We start from the raw sequence: 15,452 nt of genomic DNA, 5'->3' as shown, positions 1-15,452 counted from the left end.
GATATTCTAAAAAACTATTCCTGGCTTGATGGATCATAATAGGACATCATAATAGGTGGGGACATCATCCGGCGATGTCCCTATATAAGTAGTTGCGCGCCTTGTCCCCGTCATTGTGAGCAGAGAGAGCGATGAGGCAACATCTGAAGAGAGGAAGAGAAGAACAGAAGGCGGCGACAGCGGCGACAGAAGACCGGGCCACCGCCTGTAAAAGAGCTAGAAGAAGGCGCGGTGGCCCGGCAAGAAGAACCAAAGAGGGGGACAAGACCCCCCGAAGTCGGAAGAAGAGGGCGGCGCGAGGAAGAAAGCCTGGCTCCTCCGCTAGCAAAAGAGCTAGAAGAAGATAGCGAGAAGCGAGAAGACCCCTGAAGACGGAAGACCCCCGGAGCTGTGCAATAAACGATTTTAACCCTTGTGTGTTGTGTTTTTTTTACTTTTTTTTACAGGTGAATGGGTAGGGGTACATTGTACCCCATACTCATTCACATAGGGTGGGGGGCCGGGGATCCGGGGGCCCCCTTATTAAAGGGGGTTTCCGGATTCTGTTAAGCCCCCCGCCCGCAGACCCTGACAACCAACGGCCAGGGTTGTCGGGAAGAGGCCCTTGTCCTCATCAACATGGGGACAAGGTGCTTTGGGGAGTGGGGCCGCACGGCCCCCCTTCCCCAAGGCACCCCCCATGTTGAGGGCACGCGTCCTGGTACGGCTCGCTCGTCCCCCCTTTCCTGGCCGGCCGGGTAGCGTGCTCAGACAAGGGTCTCATGTGGACCTGGGGGGACCCCACGCCGATTTTTTTGGCGTTGGGGTTCCCCTTTAAGTCCATACCAGGTGACGGGGCTAGCGACGCCTCCTTCGCTGGCCCCGTCTACCTGGAGACGCGCTCAAAATGAGCAGACTTTTCTCCGCGCGGGAAAAGTCCGCTCATTTTAAAAGTACGGCGGACTGGCATACCAACGGCCGGATTGTCCGCCGAAATGCAAGTCCGGTGGGAAGATTGGAGTGCAAAAATACTTTCTAAGTCCGCTGTACTTTCAGGTAAAAAAACTCCGCCAGAGGCTACACATGGGGGATTATCCGGCAGACTTGAGTTTGCCGGACTTTTCCACCCGATTGTTTGATCGTGTGTACGCGGCATAACACAGCTAGATTTGTGTCAACATTTAACCCTAAACATAGAGCAATATCTAAAATAATCTATAAACATTATGATATTTTAAAACTTGGTCATTTTCTAGCCCCAGTATTTCCTCCCAAACTACAAGTAACTTTTAGACAATCACGTACAATAAAAAATATTATTGCTCCGAAGCAGGTTAGCAAAACCAAACAAAAGACCCCCCCTCGATATCAAGACATATTTTGACAATAGGACTGGGAATTTCCAATGTTGTAAGAAAGCGTGCTTTACCTGCCAATCCATTCCACATGGACATTTAGAAATAGTTACAAATAGAGGCAAGTCTTTCCAAATAAAAACGTTTATCACATATTCAACTGAGTTCATTGTTTATGTCTTGCGATGCTCATGTTGTCTTTTGTACGTGGGTTGTACAATACGTACCCTACGCACTAGAGTGAGTGAACACCGCAGACTGACCAAAAAGGGTTGTGTTTAGCACAGCATTCCACGTCACTTTTGTCAGGTACATAACAAAGATTTTGGACATATGGAAGTACTTGCCATTGAGTCCATCCCTAGAGGTGATAATGAGAGGTTCTCCCTTCTTTGTCGAAGGGAGACTTTTTGGATTTATTTGTTGGGTTCACTCTCGTGCGATGTGGCTCCCAAACAAAATTGATCAGCGATTTTTATTGTGACTGCGACATTAGGGCGGACATATCGGACATTTTTGACACATTTTGGGACCATTGTCATTTATACAGCAATCACTGCTATACAAATGCAGTGATTCCTGTGTAAATGACACTGGCATTGAAGGGGTTAATCAGTGGGTGGCCGTGTAGGAGTTAAGTGTTGCTAGGGGCGTGTTACTAACTGTTGGGGGCTGGGCTTTTTTTTAATGAACAATGATCTCTGCTCCAATCACATGGAGCAGAGATCAGCGTCACTTGTTGCTAGGCAAAACGGGGCGATGCTGTTTACAATGGCATCTCCCGGTTAAGCCGGCCCGTGAGACGATCGTGGGTATGCCCGCGGTGATCGAGTCCGCGGGACCTGCGACCACACTCACGGGGGTCCCGACCGGCACATGAGAATAACAGGAAACATTAAAACAAGACAAGTCCAACAATTTGTAAAAGTGTCAAATCCATCGGCTACACAGAGCCATATAGAAGTAGTTTTAACAGTACATAGGTTGAACAGGGCCATATACACAAAGAGGGAGATCTCTGGGATAGGGAGATTGTTGTGGGCTCACTTGGAATGGGCAGCCATGTGATGACAAGAGGGTTTCGGGGGTGGGAAGAGTCTGGGAGGTATGGAGTATAATCTACTGGCCTCCCATCCTCAAGAACGATTGTGGGGTATGCTGTCGCCAAAAATACATGGGGTGTTTGGTCCAAGACCCGCAACTGGGGCAGAGGGGGGCCCAATGGCCTCCATCTAACCACCCTCTACCTCCCCACGTGCCAGGGAAACCTCATAATAACAGCAAGGGTTCAGCCAGGACTTCCAGAGTCCCCAATAACAGTAGGATTCCACCCAGAAGTTTCGGGATTATAAAGGTCAATGTCTACCACCAATCCAACTTGGGTTTACAAATCACCCACAACATTTGAGCAAAGCAGAAGTTTAAGATAGAAGGAAAAAGGAAAGAAAAAAGGGGGGGGAGAAGGAAGAAGGAGGGGAAGATGGGAGAGTAGAGGCAGTAATAGGAGGTATGGAGAGAGAGTTTTCTGCTTATGCAGTGGATTAAAGAGGGGAGGGGGTATTTAGGGAGAAGGTAAAGAGGGAGAAGGGGGAGAGTAGAGGGGACAGGTAGAGTAGGTCAAATTACCTGAGTGTTGGACTGAAGTGTCTTCTGTATCCGCCCCGAGCACACCACATCCGAGCATAGGGTTCAGCAAGAAGAAATACCCCTCTATGGTCTCCTAGGAGGCGATATAGACACCCCTTGAGCCCTAGCCAGCCGGAGGGTTTTAAATGTAGGATCTGCCAGTTCTAGTAGTGCAATATTCAAGCTAAAGGGGAACTGGTTAGGGTTTGAAGCGTAATCAGTCCAGGGTATCCAGGTATTGTGAAATCGGCCTTCAAGGTTGCTACCCAGTTCTCGGCCTCTCGTACCGCATTTACCCCCCTGCACCACTCTTCCTGAGTGGGAATTCTAGGCTTTTTCCAATAAATTGTAACCAGGCGCCTTGCTGCATTCAGCAGATAGGCCAGCACATTCCTTTTGTATACACTGAGCGGGATCGGGGGGACCTGCAAAAGAAGGTGTATCGGTGAGAGGGGGACCTCTAGCCCTGTCACTGTTTTTACTTGGTCCTGTATGTCCTCCCAGAAGGGCGTTATCGGAATCCGTGAGCCCCCTTAAAAAAGGGGGCACCCAGATCCCTGCCCCCCACCCTATGTGAATGAGTATGGGGTACATTGTACCCCTACCTATTCACCTGTGAAAAAAAAAACACAACACACAAGGGTTAAAATAGTTTATTGCACAGTTCTGGGGGTCTTCTTCCGTCTTCGGGGGTCTTCTCACTGGACTCCTCCGCTATCTTCTGCTAGCTCTTTTACTAGCGGAGGAGCCCGGCTTTCTTCTTCGCAGCCACCCTCTTCTTCCGACTTCAGGGGTCTTGTCCCCCTCTTCAGGGGTCTTGTCCCCCTCTTCGGTTCTTCTTGCCTGGCCACCGCGCCTTCTTCTACCTCTCTTACAAGCGGTGGCCCGGGCCTTCTGTCACCGCTGCCGCTGTCGCCGTCTTCTGTTCTCTTCTCTTCTATTCTTCTCTTCTGAAGATGTTGCCTCGTCTCTGGTCACAATGACAGGACACGCGGCGTGCGGCGACTTATATAGGGACATCACCGGATGATGTCCCCGCCCATTATGATGTCACAGTCCCAGAGGATGCTGAAACTGTGACATCATAATGGGCAGGGACATCATCCGGTGATGTCCCTATATAAGTCGCCGCACGCCGTGTGTCCTGTCATTGTGACCGGAGACAGCGACGAGGCAACATCTTCAGAAGAGAAGAGAACAGAAGACGGCGGCAGCTGCGACAGAAGAACGGGCCACCGCTTGTAAAAGAGCTAGAAGAAGGCGCGGTGGCCCGGCAAGAAGAATCAAAGAGGAGGACAAGACCCCCAGAGAGGGGGACAAGACCGCCGAAGTCAGAAGAAGAGGGCGACGGCAAAGAAGAAAGCCGGGCTCCTCCGCTAGTAAAAGAGCTAGTAAAAGAGCAGAAGATATCGGAGGAGTCCGGCGAGAAGACCCCCGAAGACGGAAGAAGACCCCTGGAGCTGTGCAATAAACTATTTTAACCCTTATGTGTTGTGTTTTTTTACATTTTTTTCACAGGTGGATGGGTAGGGGTACATTGTACCCCATACTCATTCACATAGGGTTGGGGGCCGGTATCCGGGGGCCCCCTTATTAAAGGGGGCTCACGGATTCCAAAAAGCCCCCCGTCCGCAGACCCCGACAACCAACGGCCAGGGTTGTCGGGAAGAGGCCCTTGTCCTCATCAACATGGGGACAAGGTGCTTTGGGGTGGGGGGCCCCCCCATGTTGAAGGCACGCGGCCTGGTATGGCTCAGGAGGGGGGGCGCTCGCTCGTCCCAACCCCCTTTGCTGGCCGGCCGGGTAGCATACTTGGATAAGGGTCTGGTATGGATCTGCGGGGGACCCCCACAGTTTTTTGGCGTACGGGGTTCCCCTTAAAATCCATACTAGACCTAAGGGCCTGGTATGCTCTTGGAGGGGGAACCCACGCCAAATTTTTAAAATAAATTTGGCGTGGAGTTCCCTTTTGAGAGCTGATAATTCTCTGAGAGTCACCTCCGTATAGACAGAGATTCGACTTGGAGGCAACCTCCATTGAAATCAATGGGTACCAGTCGCCTACAAGTTGGATAGAAGTAGTACAGGAACCTTTTCTGAAGTCAGAGCGACTTCAGTAGTGTGCATTAAGACGGCTCTCATTCACTTACATTGATTTTTACATGTAGCACGACTAGGGGTGACCTGAAGTCGGATCCAAGTCACCCCTGTGTGAACCGGCCCTAACAAGTCAGGAAAGTACAAATACCCACAAATGACCCCTTTTTAGAAAGTAGACATTCCAAGGTATTAAGTAAGTAGCATGGTGAGTTTTTTTAAGTTGTATTTTTTTCCCACAATTCAATGCAAAATGAAGATTTTATTTTTTATTTTATTTTTTACAAAATTGTCATATTATCAGGTTATTTCTCACACACAGCATATGCATACAACAAATTACACCCCAAAATACATTCTGCTACTTCTCCTGAGTATGGCGATATCACATGTGTGAGACTTTTACGCAGCCTGGCCACATACAGAGGACCAACATTGAAGTGGCATCTTCAGGCGTTCTACGAGCAAAAATAACACATCTCATTTCATTCCTACCTATTACACTTTTGAAGGTCCTGGAGCACCAGGACAATGGAATTACCCACATAATGACCCCATTTTGGAAAGCAAACACCCCAACGTATATTCTATGAGGCATGAGCTGCAAATAGGTCCTCGGGTACTCTGATGGGCTGCAGGTAGGTACTCTGGTACTCTGATGGGCTAGTGACAGGTACTTGAGTACTCTGATTGCCTGGTGACAAGTACTTGAGTACTCTGATGGCCTGGTGACAGGTACTTGGGTACTTGATGGCCTGGTGACAGGTACGCGGGTACTCTGATGGCTTGGTGACAGATTCTCTGATGGCCTGGTGACTGGTATTTGGGTACTCTGACAGGCGGTGATAGGTACTCAGGTACTCAGATGAACTGTGACAGGTATTCAGGTACTCAGATGAACTGGGACAGGTATTCGTGTACTCAGATGGACTGGGACAGGTACTCGGGTACTCAGATGAACTGTGACAGGTAATCGGGTACTCTGATGGACTGAGACAGGTACTCGGGTGCTCTGATGGGCTGTGACAGGTACTCGGGTACTTTGATGGGCTGTGAAAGGTACTCGGGTACTCAGATGGACTGTGACGGGTACTCGGATGGACTGTGACAGGTACTCAGGTACTCTGATGGACGGTGACAGGTACTCGGATACTGTGATGGACTGTGAGTGACAGGTACTATGATCGGTGGTGACAGGTCCTCTTTATTGGGGGGGCAATCAGTGTGATTTGTGTGTACTGTAAGCGGTAGCGAGATGTTACCGCAATCTCCTCCTCACACACGATTGGTGTGTGAGGAGGAGAACCAGGGAACATCTCGTTACCACGGTTTGTTTACATTTAGTGATCGGCTGTGAAAGGATCACAGCCGATCACGTGGGTAAACAGCCAGCCAATGGCTGTTTACCATAGTCGGTGATGAGCAGTGTTCCCGGGAACACGCCACCACCGACGTGCGCGCGCAGCACGATCACGCGCACACGCCATGCACAATGGGGCTGTAACCATCTGTGATCGCTGTGACTTCATCACGGCTGATCACGTGGTAAACAGCCATACCAATGGCTGTTCACCCCCTTAGATGGCGAGCGGTGTCTCCGTGACACACCGCCACAGAATGAACAGAGATGCCTGCACGATCGCGTGCATTCCCTGTTTAAACGGGAGAACATCATAAGCCCCCCGCCCGCAGACCCCCACAACCACCGGCCAGGGTTGTGGGGATGAGGCCCTTGTCCTCATCAACATGGGGACAAGGTGCTTTGAGGGGTCACAGACCCCCAAAGCATCCTCCCAATGTTGAGGGCATGTGGCCTGGTACGGTTCAGCAGGGAGGGGGGGGCCGGTCTCTCGTCCCCCCTCTTTTCCTGCGGGCCTGCCAGGTTGCGTGCTCGGATAAAGGGTCTGGTATGGATTTTTAGGGGGACCCCCACGTCAATTTTTTAAAAATTTGACGCGGGGTCCCCCTTAATATCCATACCAGACCTGAAGGGTCTGTTTATGGATATTTAGGGGGAACCCCACGTCAAATTTTTTCTTAAATTTGAGGCAGGGTTCTCCTTAATATCCATACCAGACCTGAAGGGCCTGGTAATTGAATTTGGGGGACCCCCACGCTTTTTTATTTATTTATTTGTTTATTTTTTTTATCAATGACTTTCAATGAGTGTTTCTTTGTATTATGGAGCCGACAATTCATAATAGCTGCGAGTGATTTTAAAGGACTTTTTTTCCTGCATAAATGACACTTTGTGCAGGGACAGTTCTAAGCACCAGAAACCTTGAGCCCCTTCACAGGCATACTATAGACAATCCCCCCCCCCGTACGAAACTTAAAGGAATATTACACTTTTACTGTTTCACTTTAATCATTATTAAAATCACTGCTCCCGAAAAAACGTCAGTTTTTAAAACTTTTTTTGCATTGATACGTGTCCCCTGGGGCAGGACCTGGTCCCTAAACACTTTTTAGGACAGTAACTTGCAAATTAGTCTTTAAAATTAGCACTTTAGATTTTGAACTTTGGAGTCCTATAGACTTTAATAGGGTTCTAAAGTATGCTATATACTAGCTCCGTCGAATCTTCTTTATACATTCGACAGACACCATAAGCCTTCAAAGACAGATTCAACCGTAATTCATGTGGATTTTCGGACGAATGCAATTTTTGAACGAAAAATGAAATAAATAAAAACGAATTTCGGGAGTAACTAAATAAATTAAGTTTTCGGACGAAAACGAAATTCCGAAACGAAATATTTTACTCTGCACATGTCTAGCTCGCACCATGAGGAGAAGTGGCTCCAGCACCAGGGCGAACAAGAGGGGTGAAAGAGGACACCCCTGCCTCGTGCCATTTCTAATGGGCAATCAGGCTGAGAGGATCCCGTTGACCTTGACCTGGGCACATGGTGTGGAATATAGAGCCGCGATCACAGCCATCATTTGTGGGCCTAGCCGTATCGACGGAAGCACCTCTGTCAAGTAGGACCAGTCTACGCGGTCGTAGGCCTTTTCTGCATCCGTTGATAAAATAATATACGGTTGTGGGACCGGACGGTAGCGAGCCCAGTGTATGGGGTGTACCGCTCTGAGAGAATTGTCCCTGGCCTCTCTACCTGTTATAAAACCCGTTTGGTCTGGGTGGACAATGTCAGGGATGAGGTTCTTCAGTCTGTTTGCCAAAATTTTTGCCAGGATCTTTATGTCCAGATTAAGGAGGGAGATAGGACGGTAGCTCTGAGGGACGGTGGGGTCTTTGCCTTCTTTCGGGATCACAGTGATGTGGGCCAGAAGAGCCTCCAGAGGGATGTCTCCACCTCCTGCTATTGAATTAAAGTAAGTACACATGGGAGTTACCAGCTGGGGTAGAAAGGCTTTGTAAGTAAGCCTTAGTAAACCCGTCGGGGCCAAGACTCTTCCTATTAGGCAAGGGAACCACCGTGGCCTCAAATTCGGCTGTGGTGATTGGGAGCTCTAAAGCCAAAGATTGGTCATCTGTAAGCATTGGTAGGCCAGCTGCCGTTAGGTAGTCCCTGCTTATTGTCTAGTTTCTCGTAATGTCGGGGGGGGCAGAGTCTAAATTATACAGTGTTGTGTGGTAATCTCTGTACCCCGTTGCTATTTTAGAAGATTGTACGGTTGGGACCCCCGCGGCGGTATGTAATTTGTGGATGTAGGTTTGAGCGTGTCTTTTCCGGAGAGCACGGGCCAGCATCTGTCCGCATTTGTTTCCGTGTTCATAATATTTATGTGCCATAAAGCGAAACTGTTTGCGGGTTTGGTGATCTAGTAGACACAGAAGTAGTTCCCGTAGCTCTGTCAGGTCTTTCAGTGCTCCTGGACTTTCCACTGGCTTTATGTCGGAGTTCAGTTTTCTGAAGGGCAGCATGTACTCTTAAAAAGTCAGCCTCTTTAGCCTGGATCCCTGAGAGATCATGGCCCCCCTGACCACAGCCTTGTGGGCTTCCCAGATCACTCCATCGCTCAGCTCACCTGTTGGGTTTTCCCTGAAGTAGTTAGTTAGTGTGTCCGCGACATCCTTCACCGCGACCACATCATCTAGTAAATCATCGTTAATGTCCAGGCCCTCTGCATGCCGAAGGCAGGGCAAAGGCTACTGTCACCGGGACGTGGTCTGAAATAGAGATGGTGTCAATGGACGCAGACTGAAGGAGCTCCACAATATTATGGTCTACATAGATGTGGTCAATGCATGTATACCCCTTGTGCACCTTAGTATAATAACTGTAGTCACGGTCTGAGGGGTGAAGTGTCGGTTAGCTGTCGGTCAGAAGATGGGATTGAATGGTCTTGCGGAAGTGTTTAAGGAATTTATAGTGTGGGGGTCTCGCGTGGGACGTGTCTAGCTGGGGGTCAGGGCTTACATTAAAGTCGCCTCCTAGAATCAGGAAACCTTCTCTAAAATCTGCTAGACAGTCTAGGGTGCTATGAATGAAGGTGAGTTGGTCGGCATTAGGAGCATAAATTGTCGCAAACGTATATATTTGCCCAGCAAAACCTTTCAAGAAAACATACTTGCCCTGGGGATCTACCTTGTGATCGGAAGGTTGAAAGGGGCATGACTTATGTATGCCTATGGCCGTCCCCTTTGACTTAAGTGTCGGGAAGTGCTTATGAACCATTTTCTTGGGGTCCCTGCTCATGCAATTTCACTCTCCACCTGCTCTGAGACATACAATAAATAGCAGCTAGACTTAAAATCAGTTTACTGTATCAGTTCAGGCAGAAATTGCAATTGGTTGCCAGTAGTTACAGAATGATAATGATAATTACTGCTTACTGACTGTTGCTAGAGGTTACAGCACACATTACGGCTCACTGATTAGTTGCTAGAGGTTACAATACATCATCGCCTCACTGCAGGGGAGCATGATATACATATGAATGCTGCCTTTATTTACATATCAATGCTGCTGACCGCAGCTATTTACTTATTAACCACCTCCCGCCCGCCCTATAGCCGAATGACGGCCGTAGAGCAGGCGGGTTCCTTCGCCTGGCCGTCCCTGGACGGCCTTGTATTTACTTCCGCAATGCAGGCCGCCGGGGGCGCGCATCGCGGAAGTTTTGTATTTGCCGTGTCTCCCGGAGACAGGCAAATACAGATCGCCGTGAACGGCCAATCAAAGCGGCCGTTCACAGCGCGATCGCGGCTGCCAATGGGAGATGATCTCAAATGTAAACATATGAGATCATCTCCCATTGCCGTGTCTCTCCCTCCTCACACAGAGACAGCGTGTGAGGAGAGAGAGGATCTGTGAGTTGAAACATTGTTACAGTGTCAGCTCCAGTGCCAATTGTCAGCCCCAGTGCCAATTGTCAGCCCCAGTGCCAGTGCCATCTGTCAGCCCAGTGCCATCTGTCAGCCCAGTGCCATCTGCCAGTAGTGCCAGTGCCGCCAGTGCCACCTGCCAGTGACAGTGCCATCCGTCAGCCCCAGTGCCGTCAGCCCCAGTGCCGTCAGCGCCAGTGCCACCTGCCAGCACCAGTGCCACCTGCCAGCACCAGTGCCACCTGCCAGCGCCAGTGCCACCTGCCAGCGCCAGTGCCGTCAGCCCCAGTGCCGTCAGCCCCAGTGCCGCCAGTGCCACGTGCCAGTGCCACCTGCCAGTGCCACCTGCCAGTGCCACCTGCCAGCGCCAGTGCCATCCTTCAGCCCCAGTGCCACCAGTGCCACCTGCCAGTGCCACCTGCCAGCGCCAGTGCCACCTGCCAGCGCCATCTGCCACCTGCAGTGCCATCTGCCAGCCCCATTTGCCAGAGCAAATAGCCAGCACCATCTGCCAGTGCCCTCTGCCAGTGCCCTCTGCCAGTGCCATCTGCCAGCGACATCTGCCAGCGACATCTGCCAGCGACATCTGCCAGCGACATCTGTCAGCCCCATCTGCCTCCAGTGCCATCTGCCTCCAGTGCCATTTGTCAGTGCCACGTGTCGTCAGTGCCACGTGTCGTCAGTGCCACATGTTGTCAGTGCCACGTGTCGTCAGTGCCACCTGCCACGTCAGTGTCACCTGTGATCAGCGTCACCTGTCAGTGTCACCTGCCACATCAGCGTCACCTGTCAGTGTCATCTGCCAAATCAGCGTCACCTGTCAGTGTCATCTGCCAAATCAGCGTCACCTGTCAATGCCATTTGTGATCAATAAAAATGTCACAAAGATTGTATTCAGATGAGGAGGCATATGATATTCTTGCACCCGACGAGAGCAACGGGAAGGTTTCCGCTTCGGATTCCTCCAAATATTCAGATTGTGACTCTAACGTGGACTACGAGCCTGTCCTCAGCAGCGGTACCATGACAGCCTCAGAGGAGGAAGATGATAGTCCGCCCGTCAGACGAAGGTGCACTGGTGAGGAGGCGGTACCATCCACCAGCACCGCAGAGCCATCCACCGGCAACCCAGTGCCATCCACCGGCACCACAGTACCTTGGCAAAGGCCACGTACAAGTGGGGTGTCAACTCGGCCCCAAAGGGTTAGGTCCCATGCCAGCCTTCCCTATTCCCTCCAGAACCCCTTGTGGCTTCCTCCTAACTCAGGAGAAGCTAACGTTCCCCCTTTCACTGCCAACCCAGGAGTCCAGGTGGACACACACAATTTTTCCCTGATGGACTTTTTCCACCTAATTTTTACAGAGGACATGCTTGAATCCATTGTGGTCCAGTCCAACCTATATGCCCAACAATTTATTGAAAGCAACCCAACGTCCTCTTATGCTCGTCCCTACAAGTGGAGAGCCCTAACAGTGGAGGAGTTTAAAACATTTTTGGGCCTCACATTTTGTATGGGACTAAACAACAAAAATGAAATATGTGCATATTGGTCATCCCGCCCCATCTATCACATGCCCATCTTTTCCTCAATAATGTCTATAATATCTAATGATAATGAGATTCCTACACTTTAACGACAATACCCAGTGCCTTCCCCGGAATGACCCAAATTTTGATAAACTTTACAAAATTCGGCCGCTAATAAATTATTTCTCTCAGATTTTCCCCCAGTTGTTTACCCCAGACCAACACATATGTGTGAATGAGTCCCTGATCTAATTTTCTGGCAGGCTGGGCCTAAAGCAATTTATTCCCTCCAAAAGGGCCCGCTATGGGGTGAAAATGTATAAATTGTGTGATCGAGCCACAGGGTATACATATTCCTTCATGGTATACGAAGGGAAGGACACCCAGCTACATCCCCCTAATTGCCCCGAATACATCGGATCGAGTGGGAAAGTTGTTTGGGAACTCATAAACCCACTCCTTGAGAAAGGCTACCATCTGTATGTAGACAATTTTTATACCAGTTTACTCCTGTTCCGCAACCTCCATAGAAAGCAAACTCCAGCATGTGGCACAGTAAGAACGAACCGGAAGGGCTTTCCTCAAAGCCTCGTCAACAAAAGGCTAAGAAAAGGCGAAGCGGCGAGTTTACGGAACGAGGAAATTTTGGTTGTGAAGTGGAGGGACAGAAGGGATGTCTACATGCTTTCTTCGATCCACAACAACACTTTTGTTGAGATCACCAGGAGGGATTGCCCAATACAAAAACCCACTTGTATCCATGAGTACAACATGTTCATGGGGGGTGTCGACTTGAACGACCAGATGCTCGAACCCTATCTTGCCACGAGAAGAACATACAAGTGGTATAAAACAATTTCAATTTATTTCTTTAATTTGGCCGTATACAACACATATGTAATTTATCGTAAATCCACAGAAAGACCCATACCCTTCCTTGGCTACCAGGAGGAAATCACCACTGCCCTTATATACCCCAACGGCCCACCACAAAACATTCGATCCGATGTAATTAGCAGACTCTCTGAACGCCACTTTCCTGATAAAATCCCTCCCAGACCAACAGGCCGAAGACATCAGAAAAAATGTCGGGTGTGCAGCAAACGAGGAGTGAGAAGAGACACCACTTATCATTGTGCCCAATGCTCTTCCCAACCAGGCCTCTGCATAGGTGACTGTTTCCGCCGTTACCATACTTTAGTGAATTATTAGTGAAGTATGGTAACCATAACCCTCACTTCCTGCCATTTACCTTCAAACCCCTTATGCCCCTGCTTGCTCTGTAACTGACCCTGGCTTGTTATTCGACCACGCTTCTGCCTCTGCCTGATCTGGAACTGACCCTGGACTGTTATTCGACCACGCTTCTGCCTACTGATTCTGTACATACCTCTGCCTGATCTGGAACTGACCCTGGACTGTTTGACCATGCCTTTTGCCTGCCTCTTGGACTGATCTTGTGCCCTCTGTGGACTAGTGGGATTCATAACAGGGGTCTCACATATGTGAGGGGCTCCAGAATAGTTTTTTTGGATGAAGAAGACAATTTCCTTTGTTTTCTCATTCCTAGATTAGGGTCTGGAGACTCGGAGGCTTCAAAGAGATTTGGGTGGGAGAAGCCTCTACCCCTATCCCCATTCTGTCCTGAACAAGGCCCTACTTCTGCCTGCTGCCTGTAGGACCTATACCATCATGCCTCTGCCTGTCACATGAACTGACCACACCACATGGATGGACCATGTACCTGCCTACTACCAGGACCAATATTTTGGCAATGCTGACGATCTCTGCCTGCACTGACCTTGGACTGTATATGGACAGTATCCCTGCCTGCTGCCAATATTGACTATGGACAGTATACCTGCCTGTTGCCTGGAAAATTGTGTTCACTTTTGCTGACCAAGTCCCTGCCTGCTGCCTGGACCAGTGCTATCATCCTGTGGACAACTGCGCTGCTAAAACCACAGGTAATCTTTTGTTTACTCTTTTCTCAGCAGAATGTATTTTGGGGTGTAATTCTTGGTATGTATATGCTATGTGTCCCTGGAACACCTGATGGTGTTCCTTGCATGTTGGGCCTCTGTATGTGGCCAAGCTGTGTAAAAGTCTCACATATTTGGTATTGCCATACTCAGGAGGAGTAGCAGAACGTATTTTGGGGTGTCATTTTTGCTATGTACATGCTATGTGTTGGAAATATCTTATAAATGGACAACTTTGCGTAAAAAAAACAATGCGTTTTAATTTTTTTCCACATTTTCCCGAAACTTCTGGAAAAAAATAAACCATTCAAAAGACTCAATATGCCTCATAGATTATACATTGGGGTGTTAGCTTTCCAAAATGGGGTCACTTTGTGGGCATTTCCATTGTCCTGGTGCTCCAGGGCCTTCAAAAATGTAATAGGTGGTTGAGAAATGAGATGTGTAATTTATGCCCCTAGAACGTCTAATGGTGCTATTTCAATATTGGGCCTCTGTATGTGGCCAGACTGTGTTAAAGTCTCACACATTTGGTATCGTTATACTCAGGAGGAGTAGTAGAACGTATTTTGGGGTGTCATTTTTGCTATGTACATGCTATGTGTTGGAAATATCTTATAAATGGACAACTTTGCGTAAAAAAAATGCGTTTTCATTTTTTTTCCACATTTTCCCAAAACTTCTGGAAAAAAAATGAACCATTCAAACGACTCAATATGCCTCATAGATTATACGTTGGGGTGTTAGCTTTCCAAAATGGGGTCACTTTGTGGGCATTTCCATTGTCCTGGTGCTCCAGGGCCTTCAAAACTGTAATAGGTGGTTGAGAAATGAAATGTGTAATTTATGCTCCTAGAACGCCTGATGGTGCTATTTCAATATTGGGCCTCTGTATGTGGCCAGGCTATGTAAAAGTCTCACACATTTTGTATCGTAATACTCAGAAGGAGTAGCAGAATGTATTTTGGGGTGTCATTTGTGGTATACACATGCCATGTGAGAGAAATAACCTATTACATTGAAAATTTTGTGAGAAAAAAAAAAATCTTAATTTTGCAAAGAATTGTGGGAAAAAGATGACAACATCAAAAACCTCACCATGCATCTTAGTAAATAGAGAAAAAAGGAAGAGGAAATCTGCGCTACAGTGTATACTTAACGAAAATGTGTGATGCAGCAATTCTAATATATACCCAAAGTGAAATATACATATAAAAACAAAGAAAAAGAAGAGAACTGCGCAATCCCTAATACTTCTATTAGGATGTAAACCACTCTACCTTAAAGAAGTGTATCTTGTGATCTATTATTCTAACACACCAAACTAATGACTAAATAAACCATAAGGCATTACTTATAACTAAATACAGTAAACATATATATTGCCCCTCATAGGTTATGAACCAAAAGGAAAAAATGTACAATTCTAAGTCAGCGATTCAAAAACAAGAAACATATAAAGTAGAATCAAACAGTACTGAAAATGTATGTGATAACATAAAGTCCATTAAAAGTCCAACTGGAGAAACACCCTGTGTAGAAGGGATCTATTCAATCGTAAAACTTTTCAATCAACGTGAAGTAAAACC

The 15,452-nt window shown here is 48.2% G+C and overlaps 1 protein-coding gene across 2 annotated transcripts in view; it reads left to right on the top strand.

Annotated features, from left to right (window-relative positions):
* REN (renin) overlaps nt 1-15,452 on the top strand; it is a 1,244,704-nt gene that overhangs the window by 873,316 nt on the left and 355,936 nt on the right. The window lies entirely within an intron of this gene.

Source organism: Lithobates pipiens, unplaced genomic scaffold, assembly GCF_037356315.1.
Source record: "Lithobates pipiens isolate NorthernLeopardFrog02 unplaced genomic scaffold, aLitPip1_a1.2 Scaffold_16, whole genome shotgun sequence".
In the NCBI taxonomy this organism is placed as follows: Eukaryota; Metazoa; Chordata; class Amphibia; order Anura; family Ranidae; genus Lithobates; species Lithobates pipiens.
Note: the sequence above shows the minus strand (reverse complement) of the source record. Positions and strands in the feature narration are given on the sequence as shown.